General features: G+C 43.4%; 1 protein-coding gene and 1 pseudogene across 1 annotated transcript in view; one reads left to right on the top strand and one right to left on the bottom strand.

Annotated features, from left to right (window-relative positions):
• Nucleotides 1-20,072, bottom strand: part of LOC124609405 — a 501,321-nt gene that overhangs the window by 324,497 nt on the left and 156,752 nt on the right. The gene's annotated exons all lie outside the window — the stretch shown is intronic.
• LOC124555661 lies at nucleotides 15,755-15,872 on the top strand (annotated as a pseudogene).

The following is a 20,072-nucleotide window of genomic DNA, read 5'->3' as shown; positions in this document are numbered from 1 at the left end:
TCTAGCGGACGCGCTCCGCCTACCGAACCATCGGCTGTGCGCGCGTCACGTCGTATTTTGAATTCTGACGAGGCCACGCCGTACTGCGCAACCACGTCTGTGCTGAGCCGCCGACGGTATGTGACGGAGTGCGTCCGCGCTGGAAGTGGCCAGTCTCGTAATCTTGGTGCCAAAGCTCCCCACTTCAGACTTTGACTTGTGGGTATGCTTACCGGTCACGAATTTATACTAATGTTCACACTGTGGTTTTTGACACGATCACTTGTGCTTTTCACAAAATTGTGCAGGGAACCACACCCGAGACCGGTGTACGAAACACACCGACGAGAGTCTCTGCTTCTGAAGTGAGTGAATATAAATTGCACGGGAGCAGACCTAGAAAGAAACTGCAATCGATGCATAAGGCATACAACACGAACAAGTGACACACAAACACCGAAAAAAGAATACTAAGAGGAAACTAAAAGCGTCACTATACACTTTCTAAAGTAAGCAATAAAAAAGCAAAATGCAGAAAAGAAGAAGCAGCAGCTCCTTTGCAAGTCCTTTTGCATTTACGTTTAATTATTACTGAATTAATCTTGTAGTTCCCGATAAAAAGACCTAAAGTACTTTATGCCACATTTTCCGTGGATAACATTTCTGAATTATTAGACCCGCCAGGTTAGCCGAGAGCGCTAATGCGCTGCTTCTTGGACTCGGGTAGGCGCGCTGGCCCCGGATCGAACCCGCCCGGCGGATTAACGACGTGGGCCGATGTGTCGGGCAGCCTGGATGTGGTTTTTAGGCGGTTTTCCACATCCCGCTACGTGAATACGGGGCTGGTCCCCAAGTCCCGCCTCACTTACACGACAAGCAGACTTTTGTAACACTTCCGGACTATTTCATGGTTCCCACTAGACACAGATAGCTGGGGTACACTGATCCCGTCCTGGGGGGTATGGGATGGCGGCAGGAAGGGCATCCGGCCACCCCTTTAAATTAACCTTGCCAAATCCGTTGTAACCACACCGACCCTGCGAACATTGCGGGACAAAGGCGCAAGTGAAAGAACAGTTCTGAATTATTAGTGCCAATATTTTACGAGTAGTTTAAGATAATGCAACGCTATACAGGTACCCTGTAGCGTCCATATTACTTATTGATAGAGTATCCCAAGTCGAGTATCTGAGGTAAATGACTAAGGATCGAAAATGAACATTTAAGTTTTTATAGACATAAAAAATCAGTCGTTATACTAACAGCTGTAGCTCAAAAAGCACATAAAAAGACGAGCGCCAGTCTCAATTGATATATCGGCAATGACACATAAAATTTTCCCACACCGTCCCAAACACTGATGTTGTCTGGTACACAGTGAGTCAGATAGGCAGTTCCTCTTCAGTTTCTACTGGAATTTTCCACACTGACGAGTTGGCATAACTTCATGGGAAAAGTTCACAGGAATGATATCCAACATTAACTTCTCCACTTCTATTGTGCGAATATTTCTTTGTCGAGAAGCTTTATCGCCTCAGCGGCCTACACAATTAACCAACACATTTTGGAAAGTGTTCGTCGAGCGGCTGTTCTCGTAGCGTGATACTACTCAGTCCAAACCATGCACCAGCTAAATACGCCATAAGATAGTAGTAGTAAAACAGCGTCGAGGCCACGAAAGACGGAAGAGTGGAGCAGTTCGATAAGGACGGAAGAAGGAATCGGCTGCGGGCTTGCTGAAGAAAACACCCCAAGATTCACCTGGAATTACTTATGGAAGCCATAATATACATAAGCTAAGACAGCTGGACAGGGATTCGAACCACGCTCTTCTCGAATGCGAGTTGTAATGACACGGTAAATTAGAAGCACTGACACACAGTATTGCTCTCTCCTCTTTCTCAAACACTTCGACATTGCGCCAATAAGTTATAAGAGTAACAACCGATACCACCTGTTGGTTGTGTGCAGGAATGTTTCACTTTTTCTATTGTCAACATAAAACTTGAATTTTTTGATATTTTAACTATTTTGTAATGATACATTTTAAACTTCGTAAGATTTAAATTAAATGGAAATAGCTGGATGTATAGCGTGAAAGAATATATTCATTTGTAAACGTTTTCTTAATATTTGAGAGAGAGCTTCACTACGTGAATCAAATACATTACTTGTTGAGCGAGGTGACGAGCAGCCAGCCAGCTGCTGCAGTCCCTGCGAGCGGCGGCGTGTGCAACGGAGGTGCCTGCCAGAAAGGGTGTGCCTCGATGCGGGCGAGGTGGCATGCGTTTAGAGGACGGAGCAAGCCAATTAACGCTATGACGGACTATTAGTCACAAAATTACACTGGAGACACAGCAAATAGGGAGAAACTGCAGTCTGCCACTGAAAGTACGACACCTACTTCGACAATGCGCATGTTCAGCAGCACACATATGTGGAAGTGCACCTCTAGATATTTTTTTGAATTTTCAGAATAAACTGTTCTGGGAGATTACGCAGTTTTAATAACTAGTTTACCGATCAAGATAGAGTATATCCGTCTGGAAACAAACGTTACAGATAACAATGATAGACTCTAAAAACTACACAATCTTCAAAGGGAAACCAGGAGAGAACACTCATTGTGTTGTGATTGCATTTTTTGAGCAAAGAGCAATAATAAATACCCTCGCTAAGATTCGCTTCCTATCGGCGAATCTTTAAATGTACGAACAAGTTTTACAAACTAATCAATTGTCACGCACCAATGAACAGACAACAGAGAAAATCCCCAAAAAGTAGAAACATTGTGGGAAGAGTTGAAGTTTACCTAAATAAATTCCCCAAGGGAAACGCAAATTATTGTTGCGGAACATAAACTCTAAAATAGGGTAAAAAAAATTATTTGGAAATATTGTAGACCAACAGAACTCGGCCTGAAACATCAAATTAATGTCAACCCGCTTCACAGAAATTTCCCAAAAAATATAAGAAGTGGAAATCAGCGACTCCAGCTCTTAGAGAATTTCAGATGGACCACATGGTAATATCTAAACCAAACCAGAAGGAAATTATGAATGTCAAAGTGGAAAACGGAATTAACATCGAGACAGTTCATTATTTATTTAACATAAAAATCCGAATTATCCCTCAAACAAACACACTGCAGGAAACCAAAAAAGAGCAGTAGATAAAACAAAATTTCAAAAACGTATCCATATTTTCAGCTAACGAGTGGGAGAAATTGACGGTGTAGAGTGGATGCTAATTTACAGGAAAATTACGGAAGCTGCCGAGGAACTGGCCCTTCTAAGATCTTTGATACACTGGTGGTGGACCGCAGATTGTGTTGAAGCCCTAGGCAAAAGAATGTTGACATGAAAAACCAGGAAAATTATCAAAACCAGGAAAATTATCAAAACTTCATAGAAAAATGAAAGTCAAGAGTCAAAATATTAAGAAATGCCAAAAGCACATTCAACTTCAAGCAGTTATAATCTATTACAGAATCCTTTCGTAAGAACGACACAACTGATTTTAAAAAAACATTTGATAAAGGGCTATAGAAGAATAAGTTGGGTTGGGTCGTTTTGGGGAAGGAGGCCAGACAGCGAGGTCATCGGTCTCATCGGAGTAGGGAAGGACGGGGAAGGAAGTCGGCCGTGTCCTTTGAAAGGAACCATCCCGGCATTTGCCTGGAGCGATTTAGGGTGATCACGGAAAACCTAAATCAGGATGGCCGGACGCGGGATTGAACCGTCGTCCTCCCGAATGCGAGTCCAGTGTCTAACCACTGCGCCACCTCGCTCGGTGAAGTATAAGTCTCCAGGTTAATGCTGTAGGAAAGAAAAACTGGAGACCTGGAACTGAACAACACAAGGAACTGTGAATTGCTGGCTGACTATTTTGAGAAACTGCTTAACTACGAATAAACCAAGGGAAAGACTGAACTTTCTTCAACCTGAAATAAAACATGTAAATTATTCACTTCCTACTTTCGAAGAAATACAAGAAATTATCAAAAAACTAAAAAGTCATAAAGTTTCTGGAGAAGATGACATATAAGCGACAATGTGGAAAATAGCACATCTAAATCCAAAAAGAAAGGTTACAAACGTTCAAACATTTGGGTTCGAAAGAAAGGAAATGTACACTAATTCATCTCCTGCACAAAAAGGAGATAAAACATTACAGGCGAGTCTCACTCTTCCCAGTCTCTCTCTTCCCAATAACGTTCGAAATTCTTTCTGGTGAAATACTAACAAGGCTGTAAAAGCAAATCGACAAACATATAGGAGAATATCAAGAAGGTTTCCGCTATAGCAGATCATGCTGGGAGTAAATCTTCAACCTCAGTTCAATAATAAGGTACCACACGATGATGAGGCACAGCTGTCCATCTTTATGGATTTGAAAAAGGCTTAAGATTCTATCGACAGACCAATGCTATTCTCTTCTCTAGTACAATTTGGAGTACATAATAAACAATTCAGTCTGATCAAATAATTTTCCACGAACACTAAATCAAATGTTAAACTCCAGAGCGAAATTTATGAACCATTTGATGTCAGAACAGGAGCCCGACAAGGGGATGGACCCTCCACTGTAGTCTTTAATTGCATTTTAGAAAAAAAATCGGAGAATGAGAAAGTGCCCAACAAAAAGCTGAAATAAATCAACAAATAAAACTAGGAAGGAAAGAAAAGAGTATAAAAATGAACTGCGTGGCCTTTGCGGATGATCTTTCTGTATTTGGAAAATAAATAGAATCCTCTATCACCCAGATAAACCTCCTCGAAAGAACCTAAGAGAAAACAGCTTTCAAAGTTCAATATCCAAAAAAAGTACAACAAACATTGTAAGTATCCCCAAGTCGTTGAAAACAGATTTCAGAAAATTAACGAATTTCAAAGACCTCGACGATATTATACAAACCAATGGACTGACCAAAGAAGCAAACAATGCCACACCCAAGAAGATGGAGATGTCAACTCTCCAAGAACACGTACAATAAAACAGCAGTCTCCAATAATGTGAAAAATTAGACACTATGATAAAGCTATAAAACGCAAGCACTCTATGCAACAGACTGCATCTTCAGCTTAAAGTAGAAGAAATAAAAACATAGAGAAAAAAGAGGAGAATCCTTCGAGTAATTCTGGGACCCACCACAGATGAAAATAGTAAGAATCAAAATAGAACTCTATCGAAACGAATCCTAAACTGTTAAACACAATCCGGAGAAGGTCGGTGAGTTTCTTTAGGCGTGTGAAAAGAATGGAGGACAATAGATTAACTGAAAGAATCTTCCAGTATTTAAATAACACAAAGAAAAACCATCAATGAATCAAAGATAGCGAAAAAGATTTATGAGAGATGAATATATCTGACGAACATATCCAAAGCAGAAAAAAAATTCAGAAAACCAATTTATAAAAGTTTTCAAGAAAAAGAGAAGAAACATGGAAGGCTCTTCATCCAGAAACAAAAACAACAACAGAGCGAGAGAATCAAAAAACACTGGGAAGACAGGAAGAAGAACCTGATTCAAAAGAACTGCTCTTCTAAGTAATTCTTTTACGTGGTACATAGTTAGCCGAAGTCGATGCAAGACGAAGATAACTGTAGTGAAACGTTGCAATAGACATTACTAGAGTTAACTACTGCACTGATACGGAAGGATAGCATTGAACAGTGTCATTTAAATTCAGTACTGTTATTCATTTTCGAAGATTTATTTTTGCTTCACAAAATAGATTCACAGCATTACATCTTGAAAAGATGACACAGTCATTTCTCAGTATTGTACTAGCTACTAAATACTTTCGATAGTATGTTCCTTTCACGGTTTGCACTGTTAATTTAGTGCATACTTAATAACAACTTAGCGTGTGTGAGTGTGTATGTATGCGAATGTTATTATTGTAAATCATTTACCACATCTTCTTCAACCTAGTTTGTATTATATGACTTAATTGAATTATTTTATTTGAAAAATGTGCTTCAAATCGTTTATTAATACAACGTTGTGTGTTCGATTAGCCTACGGTCAATATTCCTCAACAGGAATGAGCATTACACTGTGCAGTGCCTCGAACACTAAGTCACAACGCTAGTTCAGGAAATTTTTGAGCACGAGACTAGCACCAGCCAGTATCTACAGTTGATAGAACTAACTCGTGTCGGTGTCAGCCAGTTGTTGCAGTACTTACTGCTACTGAGGTGTTTCTCAGCCAGCAGCCGCAGCATGTAGGCCTACTTAGGTGGCTGTCATCCAGAACTTACAATAGATATGTCTGCTAACCATGGTATGCCCCCACTGAAGTTGTGAGTCAGTTTCTACGTTAAGTAGGTCTAATAATGTCGTTGTTAGGCAACAGGTACGTAGGTAGGACTACAGTCATATTGTTGTTCGACAGTAGCTACAGTAGGTATGTTGCTGTCAGCCAATGGCTACAGCACAGGGTGTTTTAAAAAGAATAACCTGATTTCAAAACTCCATAATTATCGATAAAATTGTACTATAAACATGCGATAAATCGCAGAATACTCACAAACTCTTACAGTTTAAGCTATGCTATTACAAATGCTCTTTGTGCCCACTAGCAGCAGCACGAACAACATCTACACGATAGCTAAATTCGTCATAAACTTTACACAATGTATCCGCTTTTACGGAAGTTATAGTAGCTGTAATTCTGTTCTTCACTTCCTATGTGCCAGGAGGTAAAGGGGGAGCTGAATACACTTTCTTTCACACATTCCTACAAGAAAAAAACAGCAAGGGATCATGTCTGGTGATCTTGGAGGGCAAGAGTTCAGGGCAGTGTTAAGGGGTCCCCAACGTCCTATCTAGCGTTGAGATATCTTCAAATACTGCGGAATGGCTTTTTCCACAACCTCAGGAGGACTCCGATGACTTCACTTTCCGACAGGATGGAGCTCCACCACACTTGCATTACAAAGCACGTCAGTTTCGCAGTGACACTCTGCCTCAGCGCTGGATAGGGCGCACGGGAACTCGATATACTGCCTTTCATCAAATAGGGGTAATGCAGGAGTAGGTTTAATAACGAATAAAAAAATAGGAGTGCGGGTAAGCTACTACAAACAGCATAGTGAACGCATTATTGTGGCCAAGATAGACACGAAGGCCATGCCTACTACAGTAGTACAAGTTTATATGCCAACTAGCTCTGCAGATGATGAAGAAATTGATGAAATGTATGAGGAGATAAAAGAAATTATTCAGGTAGTGAAGGAGACGAAAATTTTATAGTCATGGGTGACTGGAATTCGACAGTAGGAAAAGGGAGACAAGGAAACATAGTAGGTGAATATGGATTGGGGGTAAGAATGAAAGAGGAAGCCGTCTGGTAGAATTTTGCACAGAGCATAACTTAATGATAGCTAACATTTGGTTCAAGAATCATAAAAGAAGGTTGTATACATGGAAGAATCCTGGAGATACTAGAAGGTATCAGATAGATTATATAATGGTAAGACAGAGATTTAGGAACCCGATTTTAAATTGTAAGACATTTCCAGGGGCAGATGTGGACTCTGACCACAATCTACTGAAGAAACTGCAAAAAGGTGGGAATTTAAGGAGATGGAAACTGGATAAACTGAAAGAACCAGAGGTTGTACAGAGCATAAGGGAACAATTGTCAGGAATGGGGGAAAGAAGTACAGTAGAAGAAGAATGGGTAGCTCTGAGAGATGAAGTAGTGAGGGCAGCAGACGATCAAGTAGGTAAAAAGACGAGGGCTAGTAGAAATCCTTGGGTAACAGAAGAAATACTGATTTTAATTGATGAAAGGAGAAACTATAAAAATGCAGTAAATAAAGCAGCCAAAAAGGAATACAAACGTCTCAAAAATGAGATCGACAGGAAGTGCAAAATGGCTAAGCAGGGATGGCTAGAGGACAAATGTAAAGATGTGGAGGCTTATCTCACTAGGTGTAAGATAGATACTTCCTACAAGAAAATCAAAGAGACCTTTGGAGAAAAGAGAGCCACTTGCATGAATATCAAGAGCTTAGATGGAAACCCAGTTCTAAGCAAAGAAGGGAAAGCATAAAGGTGGAAGGAGTATATAGAAGGTCTATACAAGGGCAATGTACATGAGGAAATTATTATGGAAATAGAAGAGGATGTAGATGAAGATGAATAGGAGATACGATACTGTGTGAAGAGTTTGACAAAGCACTGAAAGACCTGAGTCGAAACAAGGCCCCGGGAGTAGACAACATTCCATTAGAACTACTGACGGCCTTGGGAGAGCCAGTCGTGACAAAAATCTACCATCTGGTGAGTAAGATGTACGAGACAGGCGAAATTCCCTCAGACTTCAAGAAGAATATAATAATTCCAATCCCAAAGAAAGCAGGTGTTGACAGATGGGAAAATTACCGAACTATCATTTTAATAAGTCACAGCTGCAAAATTGCAAAATACTAACACGAATTCTTTACAGACGAATGGAAAAAACTGATAGAAGCCGACCTCGGGGAAGAAAAGTTTGGATTCCGTAGATATGTTGGAACACGTGAGGCAATACTGACCTTACGACTTATCTTAGAAGAGAGATTAATGAAAGGCAAACCTACGTTTCTAGCATTTGTAGCCTTAGAGAAAGCTTTTGACAACGTTCACTGGAATACTCTCTTTCAAATTCTAGAGGTGGCAGGGGTAAAATACAGGGAGCGAAAGGCTATTTACAATTTGTACAGAAACCAGATGGCAGTTATAAGAGTCGAGGGGCACGAAAGGGAAGGAGTGGCTGGGAAGGGAGTGAGACAGGGTTGTAGCCTCTCCCCAATGTTATTCAATCTGTATATTGAGCAAGCAGTAAAGGAAACAAAAGGAAAATTCGGAATAAGAATTAAAATCCATGGAGAAGGAATAAAAACTTTGAGGCTCGCCGATGACATTGTAATTATGTCAGAGACAGCAAAGGACTTGGAAGAGCAGTTGAACGGAATGGACAGTGTCTTGAAAGGAGGATATAAAATGAGCATCAACAAAAGCAAAACAAGGATAATGGAATGTAGTCGAATTAAGTTGGGTGATGCTGAGGGAATTAGATTAGGAAATGAGACACTTAAAGTAGTAAAGGAGTTTTGCTATTTGGGGAGCAAAATAACTGATGATGGTCGAAGTAGAGAGGATATAACTTGTAGACTGGCAATGGAAAGGAAAGCGTTTCTGAAGAAGAGAAATTTGTTAACATCGAGTATAGATTTAAGTGTCAGGAAGTCGTTTCTGAAGGTATTTGTATGGAGTGTAGCCAAGTATGGAAGTGAAATATGGACGATAAATAGTTTGGACAAGAAGAGAATAGAAGCTTTCGAAATGTGGTGCTACAGAAGAATGCTGAAGATTAGATGGGTAGATCACATAACTAATGAGGAGGTGTTGCATTGAATTCGGGAGAAGAGGAGTTTGTGGCACAACTTGAAAAGAAGAAGGGACCGGTTGGTAGGACATGTTCTGAGGCATCAAGGGCTCACCAATTTAGTATTCGAGGGCAGCGTGGAGGGTAAAAATCGTAGAGGGAGACCAAGAGATGAATACACTAAGCAGATTCAGAAGGACGTAGGTTGCAACAAGTACTGGGAGATGAAGAAGCTTGCACAGGATAGGGTAGCTTGGAGAGCTGCATCAAACCAGTCTCAGGACTGGAAGACCACATCAACAATAACATCGTCTAGATGTTGTTCATGCTGCTGCTAGTGAGCACGTAAAGCATTTGTAATAGCACAGCTAAAACTTTAAGTTTCTGTGAGTATTTTGCAATTAATCCCATGTATATAGTATGTTTTATCAATAAATACTGAGTTTTGAAACACCCTGGAGGTGGACCTAATCATGGGTTTGTTAGCTAGCAGCTTCAGTAGAAAGGCCTACTTATTATGTGGTCAGCCAGTTCTACTTTGGTAAGGCTAATAACGAGATCACGTGATTGTTAGCCACTAGACTTGCCTATGTTGTTACCAACCAGTACTTGCAGTAGGTTGTGTGGTTGTCAGCTAATAGCATTAATATCAGGAACAGAATTGGCAGTTCCCGCCTGTAGGTGATTGCTTCTCTCTCGCCTACTCCTGCACTTATTCGGCTATCACAATCCGACACTGGTGATACTGTTTCCCTCTTTAATTACGACTAACCGTCCGGTTCTGAAATCGCAATAGGTAAAACCTAAGTTAATCAACACATTCACCTCTCTTCACATTCGTTCGCCGAAACTGATGATTGCCCTGTGTCGATTAGTACATAACAAAGAGAGAAACCCTGATTTCTCTGGGGATAGTAGTACCGAACGTACAGCCAGAAGTAAAGTATATTTTCACCTCCCACGAAAGTATACATGTATTTCAAACAAGGATGGCTAGTTAAGATGCTGTGTGTACGGTCTGTAGCAACAGATGGATCTCCTCAGCAACGTGGCAGAGTGTTATCGCCAATGACACACAATCAGGCGAAGTGTCACAAATTCTCAAATATTGGATCAAACTGCAGACACTTCACATTTCTGTACAGAATGTGCTCCTACAGTGCAGAAACCTTTCACAACCTTACCGTTAGCTTCAGTTTGAGACTGTGGCCTGTAATAAAGGCAGAGATTGAGCCAGACACGTTATAGTCACCTCTATACGGCATGAGCACGTGTGGAAGCTTCGACTACTATATGATTCATTATAAGGGTGTCTAGATACTTGGCCTGCACAGAACGGTTTACACTGAAGTTACAGAAGTCATGGGATATCGCCTAATATCGTGTCCGATCTCCTTCCACCCGGCGTAGTACAACAACTCGGCTTAGCATGGATTCAGTAAGTCGTTGGGAGTCCCCTGCAGAAATACTGAGACATGCTGCCTCTAACCGTCCATAATGGCGAAAGTGTTGCTGGTGAAGAATTTTCAGGATTTTACGCACAAACTCACCTGTCGATTACATCTCATACATTTTAGATGGGTGGCCAAGCCCATTCACTCGAATTTTTCGGAACGTTCTTCAAACTAATCGCGAACAAATGTGTCCTTTTGAAATGACGCATTGTCATCCGTAAAAATTTCATCGTTGTTTGGGAACATGAAGCCCATGAATGGCTGAAAATGGTCTCCCAGTAGCCGAACATAACTATTTCCAGTCAATGTTCGATTCTGTTGGACCAGAGAACCTAGTCCATTCCGTGTAAACACAGCTCACATCACTACGGAGCCATCGCCAACTTGCACAATACCTTTTTGGCAACTTAGATCCATGGCTTCGTGGGGTCTGTGCCACACTCGAACCCTACCATCGGCTCTTACCAACTGATGTCGGGCCTCATCTGACCAGGCCACGGTCTTCCAGTCGACTAGGGTTCAACTGATATGGTGATGAGCCAAGAAGAGGCGCTGCAGGCCATGTCGTGTTGTTAGCAAAGGCACTCGCGTAGGTCATATGCTGCCATAGCCCATTAACACCAGATTTCGCCACACTGTCCTAAGGATAAGTTCGTCATACATCTCACACTGATTTCTGCGTTTATTTCACGCAGTGTTGCTTGTTTGTTAGCACTGACAACTCAACGAATAAGCCGCTGCTCTCGTTAAGTGATGCCGTCGGCCACTGCGTTGTCCGTGGTGAGAGGTAATGCCTGAAATTTGCCACTGTTCGCACATTCTTGACGTTATGCATCTCGGAATATTTAATTCCCTATCGATTTCCGGAACAGAAGGTCCCATGCGTCTAGCTCCAACTACCATTCCGCGCTCAAAGTCTGTTAATTCCCGTCGTGCGGCCGTAATCACGTCGGATTCGTTTTCACATGAATCACCTGAGTACAAATGACAGCTCCATCAATACACTTCCCTTTTATACCTGGTGTACACGATGCTACTTCCATCTCTATATGTGCAGATCGCTATCCCATGTCTTTTGCCACCTCAGTGTATGTGAGTGTGATTGTGTGTGTGTGAATTATTGGGGGTTCACTGCCTTACAGTGTCCCCGCCTCCCGGAAAGCTATGTGGCCCCTCACTAAATGATGTCATTTTTGTACCGGAAGGTGAGTGCTGACGGCGTGCTGTAGGCGGCCAGAAAAACTGAGCCAGCGGAGGCGGGAGCTTCGTTACGCCCTATTAGTGCCGACAGACATGTGAGCCGCGGGGGTAGCGGGGTTCGCAGCTCCGCCCAGGCTCCTGTTGCTCCTGTGCTGGCCGCAAGCGTACTGCTCAGTACAGTGGCGAGCGTTCTGTTTCCACAGCCAAATTACAGGCCATGTTATATACACATTACACATAAACAATATGGGCACGCCCAGACACACATAGAACACCCAAACCAGTTGTTTCTAATGTCCACGATGTAGGTAAATCCTGACGCAGAAGATATAAGACTACATAATATATTATGTTCCCCCGAAAACAAAGCCATAACAGATCGAATATTCTGTACCTGGATCACGACTGCATATGGCCGTCATCGACTCTACTTCTAGTGCCCATCTAACTTATCTACATCAGCTGTTAAGTCATTTATAATTGGTTTTCACTTTGACAAGTCTTACATTGAGAATATTTTTAATCTTAAATATTCATTTTAAGTGCTATCAACTTTATATCATTCACTACGTGGTCAACTATAGCCTTCATTTTCAACACTCAGAATTGGTCAGCGCCTCTTCTTACCTCTTCGTTTGACGAGTTTCTATGTAACTTATTTACACTGAAGCACCAAAGAAATTCGTCTAGGCATGCGTATTCAAATACAGAATATGTAAACAGGCAGATATGGTGCTGCGGACGGCAACGCCTATATAAGACAACAAGCGTCTGGAGCAGTTGTAAGATCGCTTACTGCTTCTACAATGACAGGTTATCACGATTTAAGCGAGTTTGAACTGGTGTTTTAGTCAGCATACTAGCGATGGGACACAGCATCTCCGAGGCAGCGACGAAGAGGGGATTTTCCCGTACGACCATTTCATGAGTGTACCACGAATATCAAGAATGTGGTAATACATCAAATCTTCGACATCGCTGCGACCGGAAGAAGATACTGTAAGAACGGGAGCGATGAAGACTGAAGAGAATGATTCAACGTCACAGAAGTGCAACTCTTCCGAAAATTGCTGGAGATTTTAATGCTGGGCCATCAACAAGTGTCAGCGTACGAACCATTCAACAAAACATCATCAATACGGGCTTTCGGGCCGGCCGGTGTGGCCGAGCGGTTCTAGGCGCTTCAGTCTGGAACCGCGACGCCGCTACGGTCGCAAGTTCGAATCCTGCCTCGGGCATGGATGTGTGTGATGTCCTTAGGTTAGTTAGGTTCAAGTAGTTTCAAGTTCTAGGGGACTGATGACCCCAGATGTTAAGTCCCATAGTGGTCAGAGCCATTTGAACCACTTGGGCTTTCGGAGCCGAAGGCCCACTCGTCTACTCTTGATGACTGCACGACATAAAGCTTTACGCCTCGCCTGGGCCCGTCAATGCCGACACTGGATTGTTGGTGACTGGAAACATGTTGCCTGGTCGGACGAGTCTCGTTTCAAATTGTGTCAAGCGGATGGGCATGTACGGCTATGAAGACAACCTCGTAAATCCATCGACCCTGAATGTCGGCAGGGGCTGTTCAAGCTGGTGGACTCTCTGTAATGGTGTGGGGCGAGTGCAGTTGGAGTGATATGGGAATCCTGATATGTCTAGATACGCCTCTGACTGGTGACACGTACGTAAGCATACTGTCTGATCACATGCATACATTCATGTCCGTTATCATTCTGACGGACTTGGGCAATTCCAACAGGACAATATGATATCCCATACGTCCAGAATTGCTCCAGAGTGGCTTCACGAACACTCCTCTGAGTTTAAACACTTCCGCTGGCCACCAAGCCCCAGATATGAACATTATTGAGCATAGCTGCGATGTCTTGCAACGTGCTGATCAGAAGGGACTTCCACTCCCTCGTACTCTTACGGATTTATGGACAACCCTGCAGGATTTATGGTGTCAATTCACTCCAGCACTACTTCAGACATTAGTCGAGTCCATGCAACATTGTGTTGTAACACTTCTGCGTGCTCACGGGGGCCCTATACGATGTTAGGTAGGTGTACCAGTTTCTTTGGCTTTTCAGTGTATATGATCTGATGAAAACTTGGCAGTAAGTCGAAACTGGTAATGAAACCACTCTGTACAATAGAATTTACCCTGTACTGAACTCTAATGACATATCACTATTGTGAGTCGGACACGGACTCGAACCTGGACCTTTGACCCTCGCTCTACTAGGTAAGTCATCTGGGCACATCGCCAGTGCAGAAACGCAAGCAGAAGCACAGTTTCAGCGGTTAGGACCTAGGATGTACTGGCTCGGATGGCTCTGTTGGTAGAGCACTGCACGATAAAAGAAAAGGAAGTTCGAGCGTTGGTCTGACGCAGGAAGTTTTATGTTACAGTTCTGCCAATTGAAAGCTCAGTCCTATGAAGGTAGCACGCATCAAACGTCAAATCGGCATGAAGTTTACTACATGCCTGGGTATACAAATGATTAGCGCAACCGTACAAAGTACATAGGAGTAACGCCTACTACATTCCGTACATAACGAACGATTACTCGGCGACTTTCTCATTAAGAAATCGCGCTTGAGTGTTTTTCATTTGTCAGAAGATCGTGTTATGCGTCGTGTAAGACGAAGAAACTTCTACCATCTCGTGGCGAACTTGACAGAGCCACGATAGCAGCCTATGGAGACTGCGTTTTATTGTTACGCGATATCGCTGCACTCGTTGGTCGGGATCCTAGACTATCATTCGAATATGGGATCGATAGTTTCAGGATGGCCATATTGAAAGCCACACAGATTTCAGCGGGCCTGCACAACTAGCGCCCTAAATGATAGACACATTATTCGCTCGACCGTGCAGAACTAACTCGATTTTCTAGAAAACAATTGAGAGTTGCGTCTTCCTGTTTACATGTGTTAAAGTCATGTTCTATACATCGTGTCAGTATGAATGAAATCGATGAGAGAATGTCAGTAGGTCCCTTTGTAACTCACGTACATTGTCAGGAAATGGGCTTGTTTGCACCAAAACGAAGCGAATTGTGCGATGTTAACTAGAGCACAAAGGACTGACTGTACCCTCGGCGACCGTTATCGTGGCTTCCCTCGACGCGGCAGTAGAGGCCACGCCGTCTCTGGTCCGCTCATTTATAACACTCGACATGAGTAGCACCACTTCGTCTTTTCAGACGAGTCCATGCTCTGTGCACAGCACTGCTTCGAAGAAAACGAACATTGCCAGTTTGTATTCGTCATTGTGAGCCGCGCGGAGTGGCAGCACGGTTTGAGGCGCCATGCACGGATTGCGCGGCCCTTCCCGCCGGAGGGTATGGGTATGTGTATTGTTTCTAGCATATGTTAGCTTAAGTTAGTTTAAATAGTGTGTAAGTCTAGGGACCAATGACCTCAGCAGTTTGGCTCCTTAGGGATTCACACACACATTTGAACATTATTCGTCATTGTGATACAGGCCGAGCACATTGTCCCATGGTACAGGTGCCACTGTGCGACTCCCCTCTGATACTAATAGCTCGTAATTGGGGCAGCAGTCATTACACATATGACGTGTTAAGGCTATTGGCTGTGATATTATCTTTCAACAAAAGACAGCAACTGAAGACCGCATGTCCGCAGTGGAGGCTTGACTTATTACCTCGATGCAGACGAAGTTGGAGTGTCGCCCTGGCAAGCACGTTCTCTATTTCTGTCGCGCATTGTAAACATCAAGCCAACGGCCTTGCCGCAGTGGTAACACCGGTTCCCGTCAGATCAGCGAAGTTAAGCGCTGTCGGGCTGGGCTAGCACGTAGATGGGTGACCATCCGGTCTGCCGAGCGCTGTTGGCAAGCGGAGTGCACTCAGCCCTTGTGAGGCAAACTGAGGAGCTACTTGATTGAGAAGTAGCGGCTCCGGTCTCGGAAACTGACATACGACCGGGAGAGCGGTGTGCTGACCACATCCCCTCCATATCCGCATCCAGAGACGCCTGTGTGCTGAGGATGACACGGCGGCCAGTCGGTACCTTTGAGCCTTCATGGCCTGTGCGGGAGGAGTTTAGTTATTGTAAACATCTAGCCATAGCTTGCTGAGAGACTGCTTCTACACCAGTCGGCAACCACTACCACTGATGAACCTAGCGTTGAAGCAGCAGGGAATCCCACTCGATGTCCATTGAGGTTAGAGTCGTCGTCGCATGCATAGGCGACACCTCTCTGCACTCAATTTTATGCCCTGCATACCCCCAAATGATCAACAAATTTGATAATAATATCTTCCTATTACACCGTATGAGCAGAATAAGTAAAATTTCTTTATTTTCCATGGCCAACAATGTACTTTAGTGTACAATGGCGAAGGCGTCGTAGCTCACCAGACCCCGAAAATCAGGAAGAGCTTATTGGTGAGTCCAGTGTTAAGCGGTCCTCACTCGGGACTAGGGAGCCTCATGAGAGACAGCGCCGTCGGCACACGGGAAGAGGTGGTTAACTTGATTACCGATTTCAGCGCCCTCCAGCGGCAGTTCTTGACTTTATTAGGTTCTCAGATCACATAGTTTGTTTACGAAAATGGACGCGCATAAAATTCCTACGTTAGCTCTATTAAAACGCACATTTCCTGACTCGTCCATATGCTAGCCAAGTTGTCCTGTCTGTAGCACACAAAAAATTCAATATTCATGAACACGTTACAGGGCTAAAAGGAAAGTTCCCCGTCTAGTTAGTGAGTACATCAACTTATAAAACTTCACGAATCGCACAAACTTACTCCTCACAGACAGCGCACTGATATGTACTGAACGTCTGAATACCGTGGGACGCGAACCCGTTACACAATGCTTCGTAACTCGGCGCCTCTACCAATTACGCTATAATGAAGTTGTGCAATGAATGACTTTGTATTTTATGTTACGCTCTTCTGAAGGCTTTATTCGTGGATATGTTATTCACTAGCATTAAATTATAACAAATCCTGAGAAGAACGACGCGTTTGTGATGAAGCGTCAGTGAGACTTTGCCTTAAAACGGCGTACCTTTATAACACGCAAGCTATAACACGAAAATAGCTAACTATGAAAATTTTATAATCATCACGTTTCCTGATATTTTAGCACAAGAAATCATACTAATTACGAAGCATTTTCGAGGAGGAGAATAGTAGTGTTCAACGTCCCGTCGACAACGGGATTATTAGAGACGGAGTACACGCTCGGGTTGGGGCAGGATTAGGACAGGAAATCGGCCGTGCCCTTTCTAACGATCCGTCCCGGCATTTACCTGAAGTGATCTAGGGAAATTACGGAAAATCTAAATCAGGATGGGCGGACGCTGGTTTGAACCGTCTTCCTTCAGAATGCGAGTCAGTTGTGCTAACCATTGCGAAACCTCGTACAGTTAGCATTTTCGATATACCTCAATGTGCTGGTGTTCAGAAACTATATTGATAGGGTATATGTTATACAAAAAATCCGACCAAATAATGGCTTCAACTCGAAACGACAGATATAACACACTGAGGTGCCAGAAGTCATGGGTCAGCGATATGCAGATGGCGTAAGTATTGCGTACACAAGGTATAAAAGAGCACTGCATTGGCAGAGCTGTCATTTGTACTCAGGTGATTCATGTGAAAAGGTATCCGATGTGATTATGGCCGCACGACAGGAATTAACAGACTCTGAACGCGGAATGATCGTTGGGGCTAGGTGCATGAGACATTTCGGAAATCGTTAGGGTATTCAATATTTCGAGATCCACAGCGTCAAGAGAGTGCAAAGCATAAAAAAAATTCAGGCATTGCTTCTCACCATATAGTAATCGGTGGCCGACGGCCTTCACTTAACGACTAAGAGTAGCGGCATTTGCTAGAGTTGTCAGTACTAACAGACAAGCAACACTGCGCGAAATAACCGCAGAAATCAGTGTGAGATGTATGACGAGCTTATCCTTAGGACAGTGTGGCGAAATCTGGTGTTAATGGGCTAGGGCAGCAGATGACCTACGCGAGTGCCTTTGCTAACAATACGACAACGACTGCAGCGCCTCTTCTTGGCTCGTCACCATATCAGCTGAACCCTAGGGGACTGGAAGACCGTGGCCCGGTCAGATGAGTCCCGATTTCAGTTGGTAAGAGGTGATGGTAGGGTTCGAGTGTGGCGCAGACCCCACGAAGCCATGGATCTCAGTTGCCAAAAAGGTATTGTGCAAGCTGGCGATGGCTCCATAGTGGTGTGAGCTGCATTTACACGGAATGGACTGGGCCGTCTGGTCCAACTGAACTGATCATTGACTGGAAATGGTTATGTTCGGTTACTTGGATACCCTTTGCAGCCATTTACGTATTTCATGTTCGCAAACAACGATTCATGTCACCGGGCCACAAATATTCGCGATTGTTTTGAAGAGCATTGTGGAAAATTCGAGCGACTGATTTAGCCACCCACATCTTCGGACGTGAATCCCACCGAATCTTGATTGGACATAATCTAGAGGTCGGTTCGTGTACAATATTCTCCTCCGGCAAAACTTTCGCGACTATGGACGACTATAGAGGTAGCATGGCCCAATATTTCCGCAGAGGGCTTCCAACCGACTTGATGAGTCCATGCCACCTCGAGTCGCAGCACTACGGCAGACAAAAGGAGGTCTGACACGATATAAAGAGATATTCTATGATACTGGGAGACAATCTGAGCAGCCGTCTTCGGTTATTTGCAGATGACGCTCTCGTTTATCCACTAATATAGTCATCAGAAGATCAAAACAAACTGCAAAACGATTTAGAAAAAATATCTGAATGGTGCGAAAGTGGCAGTTGACCCTAAATAACGAAAAGTGTGAGGTTATCCACGTGAGTACTAAAAGGAACTCCTTAAACTTCGGTTACACGATAAATCAGTCTAATCTAAAAGCCGTAAATTCAACTAAATACGTAGATATTACAATTACGAACAACTTAAATTGGAAAGAACACATAGAAAATGTTGTGGGGAAGGCTAACGAAAGGCTGCGTTTTTTTCGCAGGACACTTAGAAAATGTAACAGACCTACTAAGGAGACTGCCTACACTACGCTTGTCCGTCCTCTTTCAGAATACTACTGCGCGGTGTGGGATCCTTACCAGATAGGACTGACGGAATGCATCGAAAAAGTTCAAAGAAAGGCAGCACATTTTGTATTATCGCGAAGTATGGAAGAGAGTGTCACAGAAATGATACAGGATTTGGGCTGGAAATCATTAAAACAAAAGGCGTTTTCCGTTGCGACGGAATCTTCTCACGAAATTCCAATCACCAACTTTCTACTCCGAATGCGAAAATATTTTGTTGACACCGACCTACAAAGGGTGGAACGATTACCACGATAAAATAAGGGAAATTAGAGCTCGTATGGAAAGATGTAGCCGCGCGGGATTAGCCGAGCGGTCTAAGGCCCTGCAGTCATGGACTGTGCGGCTGGTCCCGGCGGAGGTTCGACTCCTCCCCCGGGCATGGCCTGGGCATGGGTGTGTGTTTGTCCTTAGGATAATTTAGGTTAAGTAGTGTGTAAGCTTAGGGACAGATGACCTTAGTGGTCAAGTCCCATAAGATTTCAGACACATTTGAACATTTGGAAAGATATAGGTGTTCATTCTTTCCGCGCGCTATACGAGATTGGAATAATAGAGAATTACGAAAGTGGTTCAATGAACCCTCTGCCAGGCACTTAAATGTGATTTGTAGAGTATCCATGTAGATGTAGATGTAGATCTCAGTGTATGGCGTCTCGCAAGTTTTGCTTGTGACGTAAAAAGTGTTCTTGCTTCTTATTGGCCCTACTTTGCGTAGCATGTTGCCGAAACCTCGCAGAACTTATTTTGTGTTTCAGGTGTCGAAATGACTCCACAACGTGAAACAGCAGGAAGTGAGGTCACAAAAGCTCGTAGAGCGCCACGTCAACGTTAACTAACTCGTCCCGTGTGACGATGGCTAAACGCAAGACTGTTGCGCTGCAGGCGATAGCAAATAAAGCGAGTGAGCGCGTTCCGTCCACGTGGGCAGCGGCTCACAA

The sequence above is a fragment of the Schistocerca americana genome, chromosome 1 (genome assembly GCF_021461395.2).
Source record: "Schistocerca americana isolate TAMUIC-IGC-003095 chromosome 1, iqSchAmer2.1, whole genome shotgun sequence".
NCBI lineage: Eukaryota > Metazoa > Arthropoda > Insecta > Orthoptera > Acrididae > Schistocerca > Schistocerca americana.
This window is presented reverse-complemented; position numbering and strand designations above follow the sequence as displayed.